This window comes from Oncorhynchus nerka, unplaced genomic scaffold (genome assembly GCF_034236695.1).
Source record: "Oncorhynchus nerka isolate Pitt River unplaced genomic scaffold, Oner_Uvic_2.0 unplaced_scaffold_2012, whole genome shotgun sequence".
NCBI lineage: Eukaryota > Metazoa > Chordata > Actinopteri > Salmoniformes > Salmonidae > Oncorhynchus > Oncorhynchus nerka.
In genome coordinates this window covers 46,660-57,264 of record NW_027039332.1, presented here as the reverse complement: position 1 = coordinate 57,264, position 10,605 = coordinate 46,660, and the positions used below count along the sequence as shown (strand labels likewise).

The following is a 10,605-nucleotide window of genomic DNA, read 5'->3' as shown; positions in this document are numbered from 1 at the left end:
CCCACATAGGCTTCAGGTTGAATTTAGAGGTGCAGGCAATGTATTCCTATGGGGAGAGAAGTCAATGCAAACTCTTTTTATTTATTTATTTATTTATTTATTGCACCTTTATTTAACCAGGTAAGCAAGTTGAGAACAAGTTTCCAAGGGTCAAAAAGGTTTGCGTAATTATCGTATTTCGTCGTCTCCTATCTGCCCAACACGTTCACCGTCTACCGTAGCACTGTAGTAACTATCACACTCAACTGAACGACTTGATTAGTGTAGTGTTAGCTAGCTACATAGTTGTCTTTGCTGTCTTCGTATCCAAGATAATTGTGTAGTTTAGAGTGTGTAGTCTTAGAGTGATTATCTTAATTCACCGAGGTTAGCTAGCCAGCTATTTTGTCGTCCTTAACGTAGGAGACACTCCTAGCTAGCCAACAGCCAGCCAACGTCTACTGAATAGAACTTTCGCATTCCGGTCGCATTCCGCTTCGCTCCACAGGTAGTATCACATTTTCATTTCATTTCATTACAGTCCCAACGGTGTGATTTGTTTGATCGTAGCTAGCTACATAGCTAGTTACATAGCCGTCTTTGTTTCAAAGATAATTGTGTAGTCTAGAGCGATTTTCTAGGTTAGCTAGCCAGCTATTGTCGTTCTCCTAACGCAACGTAACGTAACCAACACTGCTAGCTAGCCAGCTAGTTCCCGAAAAGCAACATTGTAGAAACTTCACACTCAACGGTACGACTTGATTAGGGTAGTGTCAACAACGCAGCTAGCCTACCCCAGCAGTACTGTATCATTTTAATCATTTTAGTCAATTAGATTCTTGCTACGTAAGCTTAACTTTCTGAACATTCGAGACGTGTAGTCCACTTGTCATTCCAATCTCCTCTGCATTAGCGTAGCCTCTTCTCTAGCCTGTCAACTATGTGTCTGTCTATCCCTGTTCTCTCCTCTCTGCACAGACCATACAAACGCTCCACACCGCATGGCCGCGGCCACCTAATCTGGTGGTCCCAGCGCGCACGACCCACGTGGAGTTCCAGGTCTCCGGTAGCCTCTGGAACTGCCGATCTGCGGCCAACAAGGCAGAGTTCATCTCAGCCTATGCCTCCCTCCAGTCCCTCGACTTCTTGGCTCTGACGGAAACATGGATCACCACAGACAACACCGCTACTCCTACTGCTCTCTCTTCGTCCGCCCACGTGCTCTCGCACACCCCGAGAGCTTCTGGTCAGCGGGGTGGTGGCACCGGGATCCTCATCTCTCCCAAGTGGTCATTCTCTCTTTCTCCCCTTACCCATCTGTCTATCGCCTCCTTTGAATTCCATGCTGTCACAGTTACCAGCCCTTTCAAGCTTAACATCCTTATCATTTATCGCCCTCCAGGTTCCCTCGGAGAGTTCATCAATGAGCTTGATGCCTTGATAAGCTCCTTTCCTGAGGACGGCTCACCTCTCACAGTTCTGGGCGACTTTAACCTCCCCACATCTACCTTTGACTCATTCCTCTCTGCCTCCTTCTTTCCACTCCTCTCCTCTTTTGACCTCACCCTCTCACCTTCCCCCCTACTCACAAGGCAGGCAATACGCTCGACCTCATCTTTACTAGATGCTGTTCCTCCACTAACCTCATTGCAACTCCCCTCCAAGTCTCCGACCACTACCTTGTATCCTTTTCCCTCTCGCTCTCATCCAACACTTCCCACACTGCCCCTACTCAGATGGTATCGCGCCGTCCCAACCTTCGCTCTCTCTCCCCCGCTACTCTCTCCTCTTCCATCCTATCATCTCTTCCCTCTGCTCAAACCTTCTCCAACCTATCTCCTGATTCTGCCTCCTCAACCCTCCTCTCCTCCCTTTCTGCATCCTTTGACTCTCTATGTCCCCTATCCTCCAGGCCGGCTCGGTCCTCCCCTCCCGCTCCGTGGCTCGACGACTCATTGCGAGCTCACAGAACAGGGCTCCGGGCAGCCGAGCGGAAATGGAGGAAAACTCGCCTCCCTGCGGACCTGGCATCCTTTCACTCCCTCCTCTCTACATTTTCCTCCTCTGTCTCTGCTGCTAAAGCCACTTTCTACCACTCTAAATTCCAAGCATCTGCCTCTAACCCTAGGAAGCTCTTTGCCACCTTCTCCTCCCTCTTGAATCCTCCTCCCCCTCCCCCTCCTCCCTCTCTGCAGATGACTTCGTCAACCATTTTGAAAAGAAGGTCGACGACATCCGATCCTCGTTTGCTAAGTCAAACGACACCGCTGGTTCTGCTCACACTGCCCTACCCTGTGCTCTGACCTCTTTCTCCCCTCTCTCTCCAGATGACATCTCGCGTCTTGTGACGGCCGGCCGCCCAACAACCTGCCCGCTTGACCCTATCCCCTCCTCTCTTCTCCAGACCATCTCCGGTGACCTTCTCCCTTACCTCACCTCGCTCATCAACTCATCCCTGACCGCTGGCTACGTCCCTCCTGTCTTCAAGAGAGCGAGAGTTGCACCCCTTCTGAAAAAACCTACACTCGATCCCTCCGATGTCAACAACTACAGACCAGTATCCCTTCTTTCTTTTCTCTCCAAAACTCTTGAACGTGCCGTCCTTGGCCAGCTCTCCCGCTATCTCTCTCAGAATGACCTTCTTGATCCAAATCAGTCAGGTTTCAAGACTAGTCATTCAACTGAGACTGCTCTTCTCTGTATCACGGAGGCGCTCCGCACTGCTAAAGCTAACTCTCTCTCCTCTGCTCTCATCCTTCTAGACCTATCGGCTGCCTTCGATACTGTGAACCATCAGATCCTCCTCTCCACCCTCTCCGAGTTGGGCATCTCCGGCGCGGCCCACGCTTGGATTGCGTCCTACCTGACAGGTCGCTCCTACCAGGTGGCGTGGCGAGAATCCGTCTCCTCACCACGTGCTCTCACCACTGGTGTCCCCCAGGGCTCTGTTCTAGGCCCTCTCCTATTCTCGCTATACACCAAGTCACTTGGCTCTGTCATAACCTCACATGGTCTCTCCTATCATTGCTATGCAGACGACACACAATTAATCTTCTCCTTTCCCCCTTCTGACGACCAGGTGGCGAATCGCATCTCTGCATGTCTGGCAGACATATCAGTGTGGATGACGGATCATCACCTCAAGCTGAACCTCGGCAAGACGGAGCTGCTCTTCCTCCCGGGAAGGACTGCCCGTTCCATGATCTCGCCATCACGGTTGACAACTCCATTGTGTCCTCGTCCCAGAGCGCTAAGAACCTTGGCGTGATCCTGGACAACACCCTGTCGTTCTCAAATAACATCAAGGCGGTGGCCCGTTTCTGTAGGTTCATGCTCTACAACATCCGCAGAGTACGACCCTGCCTCACACAGGAAGCGGCGCAGGTCCTAATCCAGGCACTTGTCATCTCCCGTCTGGATTACTGCAACTCGCTGTTGGCTGGGCTCCCTGCCTGTGCCATTAAACCCCTACAACTCATCCAGAACGCCGCAGCCCGTCTGGTGTTCAACCTTCCCAAGTTCTCTCACGTCACCCCGCTCCTCCGCTCTCTCCACTGGCTTCCAGTTGAAGCTCGCATCCGCTACAAGACCATGGTGCTTGCCTACGGAGCTGTGAGGGGAACGGCACCTCAGTACCTCCAGGCTCTGATCAGGCCCTACACCCAAACAAGGGCACTGCGTTCATCCACCTCTGGCCTGCTCGCCTCCCTACCACTGAGGAAGTACAGTTCCCGCTCAGCCCAGTCAAAACTGTTCGCTGCTCTGGCCCCCAATGGTGGAACAAACTCCCTCACGACGCCAGGACAGCGGAGTCAATCACCACCTTCCGGAGACACCTGAAACCCCACCTCTTTAAGGAATACCTAGGATAGGATAAAGTAATCCTTCTCCCCCCCTTAAAAGACCTAGATGCACTATTGTAAAGTGGCTGTTCCACTGGATGTCATAAGGTGAAAGCACCAATTTGTAAGTCGCTCTGGATAAGAGCGTCTGCTAAATGACTTAAATGTAAATGTAAATGTTCTCATTTACAATTGCGACCTGGCCAAGATAAAGCAAAGCAGTTCGACACATACAACGACACAGAGTTACACATGGAGTAAAACAAACATACAGTCAATAATACAGTAAAAAAAAACAAGTCTATATACAATGTGAGCAAATTAGGTGAGAAGGGAGTTAAAGGCAAAAAGGCCATGGTGGCAAAGTAAATACAATATAGCAAGTAAAACACTGGAATGGTAGTTTTGCAATGGAAGAATGTGCAAAGTAGAAATAAAAATAATGGGGTGCAAAGGAGCAAAATAAATAAATAAATTAAATACAGTTGGGAAAGAGGTAGTTGTTTGGGCTAAATTATAGGTGGGCTATGTACAGGTGCAGTAATCTGTAAGATGCTCTGACAGTTGGTGCTTAAAGCTAGTGAGGAGATAAGTGTTTCCAATTTAAGAGATTTTTGTAGTTCGTTCCAGTCATTGGCAGCAGAGAACTGGAAGGAGAGGCGGCCAAAGAAAGAATTGGTTTTGGGGGTGACTAGAGAGATATACCTGCTGGAGCGTGTGCTACAGGTGGGAGATGCTATGGTGACCAGCGAGCTGAGATAAGGGGGACTTTACCTAGCAGGGTCTTGTAGATGACATGGAGCCAGTGGGTTTGGCGACGAGTATGAAGCGAGGGCCAGCCAACGAGAGCGTACAGGTCGCAATGGTGGGTAGTATATGGGGATTTGGTGACAAAACGGATTGCACTGTGATAGACTGCATCCAATTTGTTGAGTAGGGTATTGGAGGCTATTTTGTAAATGACATCGCCAAAGTTGAGGATTGGTAGGATGGTCAATTTTACAAGGGTATGTTTGGCAGCATGAGTGAAGGATGCTTTGTTGCGAAATAGGAAGCCAATTCTAGATTTAACTTTGGATTGGAGATGTTTGATATGGGTCTGGAAGGAGAGTTTACAGTCTAACCAGACACCTAAGTATTTGTAGTTGTCCACGTATTCTAAGTCAGAGCCGTCCAGAGTAGTGATGTTGGACAGGCGGGTAGGTGCAGGTAGCGATCGGTTGAAGAGCATGCATTTAGTTTTACTTGTATTTAAGAGCAATTGGAGGCCACGGAAGGAGAGTTGTATGGCATTGAAGCTTGCCTGGAGGGTTGTTAACACAGTGTCCAAAGAAGGGCCGGAAGTATACAGAATGGTGTCGTCTGCGTAGAGGTGGATCAGAGACTCACCAGCAGCAAGAGCGACCTCATTGATGTATACAGAGAAGAGAGTCGGTCCAAGAATTGAACCCTGTGGCACCCCCATAGAGACTGCCAGAGGTCCGGACAGCAGACCCTCCGATTTGACACACTGAACTCTATCAGAGAAGTAGTTGGTGAACCAGGCGAGGCAATCATTTGAGAAACCAAGGCTGTCGAGTCTGCCGATGAGGATGCGGTGGTTGACAGAGTCGAAAGCCTTGGCCAGATCAATGAATACGGCTGCACAGTAATGTTTCTTATCGATGGCGGTTAAGATATCGTTTAGGACCTTGAGCGTGGCTGAGGTGCACCCATGACCAGCTCTGAAACCAGATTGCATAGCAGAGAAGGTATGGTGAGATTCGAAATGGTCGGTAATCTGTTTGTTGACTTGGCTTTCGAAGACCTTAGAAAGGCATGGTAGGATAGATATAGGTCTGTAACAGTTTGGGTCAAGAGTGTCCCCCCTTTGAAGAGGGGATGACCGCAGCTGCTTTCCAATCTTTGGGAATCTCAGATGACACGAAAGAGAGGTTGAACAGGCTAGTAATAGGGGTGGCAACAATTTCGGCAGATAATTTTAGAAAGAAAGGGTCCAGATTGTCTAGCCCGGCTGATTTGTAGGGGTCCAGATTTTTCAGCTCTTTCAGAACTTCAACTGATTGGATTTGGGAGAAGGAGAAATGGGGAAGTAACATCAAATAACATCAAGGCGGTGGCCCGTTCCTGTAGGTTCATGCTCTACAACATCCGCAGAGTACGACCCTGCCTCACACAGGAAGCGGCGCAGGTCCTAATCCAGGCACTTGTCATCTCCCGTCTGGATTACTGCAACTCGCTGTTGGCTGGGCTCCCTGCCTGTGCCATTAAACCCCTACAACTCATCCAGAACGCCGCAGCCCGTCTGGTGTTCAACCTTCCCAAGTTCTCTCACGTCGCCCCGCTCCTCCGCTCTCTCCACTGGCTTCCAGTTGAAGCTCGCATCCGCTACAAGACCATGGTGCTTGCCTACGGAGCTGTGAGGGGAACGGCACCTCACTACCTCCAGGCTCTGATCAGGCCCTACACCCAAACAAGGGCACTGCGTTCATCCACCTCTGGCCTGCTCGCCTCCCTACCACTGAGGAAGTACAGTTCCCGCTCGGCCCAGTCAAAACTGTTCGCTGCTCTGGCCCCCAATGGTGGAACAAACTCCCTCACGACGCCAGGACAGCGGAGTCAATCACCACCTTCCGGAGACACCTGAAACCCCACCTCTTTAAGGAATACCTAGGATAGGATAAAGTAATCCTTCTCCCCCCCTTAAAATACCTAGATGCACTATTGTAAAGTGGCTGTTCCACTGGATGTCATAAGGTGAAAGCACCAATTTGTAAGTCGCTCTGGATAAGAGCGTCTGCTAAATGACTTAAATGTAATGTAAAATGGAAGGCTTGGGCGAGTTGCTGTTGGGGTGCAGTGCTGTTGACCGGGGTAGGAGTTGCCAGGTGGAGAGCATGGCCAGCCGTAGAAAAATGCTTATTGAAATTCTCAATTATGGTGGATTTATCAGTGGTGACAGTGTTTCCTATCTTCAGTGCAGTGGGCAGCTGGGAGGAGGTGTTCTTATTCTCCATGGACTTTACAGTGTCCCAGAACTTTTTTGAGTTAGTGTTGCAGGAAGCAAATTTCTGCTTGAAAAAGCTAGCCCTGGCTTTTCTAACTGCCTGTGTATAACGGTTTCTAGCTTCCCTGAACAGCTGCATATCACGGGGGCTGTTCGATGCTAATGCAGAACGCCATAGGATGTTTTTGTGTTGGTTAAGGGCAGTCAGGTCTGGGGAGAACCAAAGGCTATATCTGTTCCTGGTTCTAATTTTCTTGAATGGGGCATGTTTATTTAAGATTGTTAGGAAGGCATTTTAAAAAAATATCCAGGCATCCTCTACTGACGGGATGAGATCAATATCCTTCCAGGACACCCCGGCCAGGTCGATTAGAAAGGCCTGCTCGCTGAAGTGTTTCAGGGAGCGTTTTACAGTGATGAGTGGAGGTCGTTTGACCGCTGACCCATTACGGATGCAGGCAATGAGGCAGTGATCGCTGAGATCTTGGTTGAAGACAGCAGAGGTGTATTTGAAGTAAACACCTTCTTTTAACTATTAAGGGTTAATGCCACACGGTCAAGGTTAGGCTTGCACGGATCGGGAGGACCTTAGGAACGTACCTGAGGTCGAATTGTGCTTCTCACCCTAACGGTTCTCTCACTGTCACCCAAAAGCAAATGACATTGAGGGCCAGGCTTCATTTTGGTTCTGCTTTTTTTTTCAAGGTCACTGTGCTTAGACCGAGCGAGCTACGGTCAAGCGGGGCATCTTATTGAACTCGGCACGGCCTAGAGAATATGGAAATGCCATTGTAGGCTTTGTGTGTCTTTAAGCACCGCACTTTGTCACTCCATCCTTGCTGTGTGTGTGTTTATGTGTGTGTGTGTGAGAGAGAGCTTTTCTTTGACATCTGTTGGGAGAAATGACTGACTTACAGTTTATGGGGGTTGCCTAATCACACATATGAAGTTTTGAAAGATCTGACCTTTTTAACCCTTGGAAACTGCCACTGTGACACCATTTAAGGCACTTCCGGTTGACACAGGAAGCTATAAATAAACTCATATCATGATTGGGGTATGCCTTTACAGAATCCTGAGTTTTAAGTCTTTACGTTAAGAACTTAGTTATTTACGGAGGGTTTAGTGAGTGTGTGTTATTTCAGAAAATCATAGAAAATCACAGAAATCTAGCAGAGCTCCGCAGCACACTTTAAAAAGATTCGTAAGAACACCCTGCAACTGGATCTGTAACCGTTGAAAAAAAAACACCTATCCGTGAACATCACCAATCTCTCGTTGTACGATTTCTCTTAAATGACGATAGATAAATGGCTGGTTCTTTTTTTATTGACACCGGAGGCTCCTTGACTTTGACGTGAAGTGGAAAAATAATTTCTCTATTTTCAGTTTGGACCTTTAATCCCAGATAAATGGCCATAACTCAAAAACCGTTGAGGCCCAGACGCCATCTTGTTCGGGGCCAACTGCCCATTACGCCGCCCCTACGCTCACCAAGTTTCGGCTTCGAAATATTTTCAGTTTTCGAGATAAGGCCCCGTCGTGAATCGTTATGTTTTGTCCAATAGCAATATGATTGCTTATGCCCTCTTGTGGGAATTTCCGGGACAGCGGAAAAATGACCAACATCTTATTATTTTTGTAAAACGGAAACCGAATGTCTGACAAAGTTCATTTGATGACTTCCTGGTAGGTCCGGCCCTGCCGCTCGGCCCGACGCCGTCCGCGAATTTTACAAACGATTTCGGACGTCTAGTAAGGGACCGTACATTTTCAATATGGACTTTCTCACTAACCATACAGCAACTGCCGAAATCTTCCTTTAAGGTATGTAAACAATGACAAGAAACTGTCATGTAACAATGACAAGAAACTCTCATGTAACACTGATGTCACAATGTCAGATGAAAAAGCAAGACATTACTTACTTTCAGAGAGCAGCGTATCACACACTCTAACCAACTGAGCTAACCGGCCGCTGGCTACAGAGCACAATTGTTGAGATGCACCGAGCCTCTGCAAGTGCTGGAGCGCAAACTAACAAGTCCACCAACAGCATAGCCTGACAAGACTGGACACTCTTGGTTGCTCCTTGTGGCAATTCCAAACAGCTGGGGAATTTTCTATAAAGGCACGGATGGAATTTGAACCCATGGTCTTCGGTTTACGAGACCAACGCCTTACCACTTGGCCACCATGCCACTCTATAATGCAATATATATATATATATATATCAACATTCTGGAAAGTAGTAGTTGTGCAAATGTGAATTTGGCACACAAACTCAGTGGAGAAAGGACCTCATACATATATAGCATGCACTCCCCTCTGAGCTTCCATCCCATTTAATTTGCAGATAAAACGCAATATCAATACACTGTACTTTATATATACACAACTCCATTGAAACTACAATGAAATGATAGCAGCAATTCTTAAAACAGGTACGGACAGGGATCGAAAACATGAACTTCAGTTTTTTTAAATGATGCCATAAAAGTTGGCAACCATGCCACTTCTGTTCTATAAATGTACTAACAGGGATTGAACGCATGTTCTTCAGATTAAAAGACCAAATTATTTAGCACATCTCTGTTTCCTGCTTAGAATTTCAACATTCTGGAAAGTAGAAGTTGGGTCTTTGCAAAAAAACATGGAGAAGCTGGGGATTGAACCCAGGAGCTCATAAATGCAAAGCATGCGCTCTACCACTGAGCTACACCCCCTTTCTGGGAAAGAAAAAATTGTTTCTAATTTTCTTAAATTTCTCCTTTATTATAGCAGGTAAGCCAGTTAAGAACAAGTTCTCATACACAACTGCGACCTGGCCAAGGTAAAGCAAAGCAGTGCAATTCATTTGCAGTCTGGACGCGGAGGGGTGAACATCTCCTGCTCTGACTGCAGCTGGAAGGGACTGCTGCGAGAGGACTAGGCCGCCTGTGATTGCCTTGATAAGGCGGAGCTTTACCTAGTATAGACTTACAGATGACCTGGAACCAGTGATTCTGGCGACGAGTTACACATGGAACAAACAAGCGCACAGTCAATAACAAAATAGCCAGTGGTTCTGGCGACGAATATGTAGCGAGGGCCAGCCGACTAGAGCATACAGGTCGCAGTGGCCATATCAAGATAATTGACCTTTTCTTTACACTGTTGTGATGAAAGTACATTTCCATAATATCAGCTATCTACCATAAACGTCGAACAGGGATTGAACCCATGTGCTTCAGTTAACAAAAACAGATGGCTTTGCGCATCTATTTCATTCTTAGAATGTCAACATTGTGGAAAGTGGGAGTTGTGCAAAAGCTAATTTAACAAGTGAATACTCTCAAAAGACAAGTTGGGGAATACTGTAGGACAGGAAACATGTAAAGTGGCTCTATCGTAGCGATACTTCCCCTTAATATATTAGTTGTGTTCAAATATTGATACAACATGATTTTTCTACAAAGTCCTCCAATTAATGTAAATTTCCATTGAATTTGAAGCCTTTTCTATAAAGGCACGGACTGAATTTGAACCCATGGTCTTCGGTTTACGAGACCGACGCCTTACCACCTGGCCGGGCAGTGATAGTTGTACCTTTCCATCACTCGTTGTGTTGATTTCATCATGTCCATTTGTTTATGTTTTCTCACTTTTGCAAAGCCACTGTGCATTTGCAATATGGTTCAATAGGCAGGTACCATCACGAATTTGTCATGCTATAAAAATCCTGCAGGAATGTGAAATTGACTGGTTCATCTCAATGGCTCGTTAGGGTTGATTTCA

The 10,605-nt window shown here is 47.3% G+C and overlaps 2 non-coding genes across 2 annotated transcripts; both read right to left on the bottom strand.

Annotated features, from left to right (window-relative positions):
* Window positions 1–8,957: 8,957 nt before the first annotated feature.
* Window positions 8,958–9,029, bottom strand: trnat-cgu (transfer RNA threonine (anticodon CGU)). Its single transcript has one exon. It is a non-coding gene; the product is annotated as a tRNA-Thr (tRNA).
* Window positions 9,030–9,482: 453 nt separating this feature from the next.
* trnaa-ugc (transfer RNA alanine (anticodon UGC)) lies at window positions 9,483–9,554 on the bottom strand. Its single transcript has one exon. It is a non-coding gene; the product is annotated as a tRNA-Ala (tRNA).
* Between the last annotated feature and the right edge of the window lie 1,051 nt (window positions 9,555–10,605).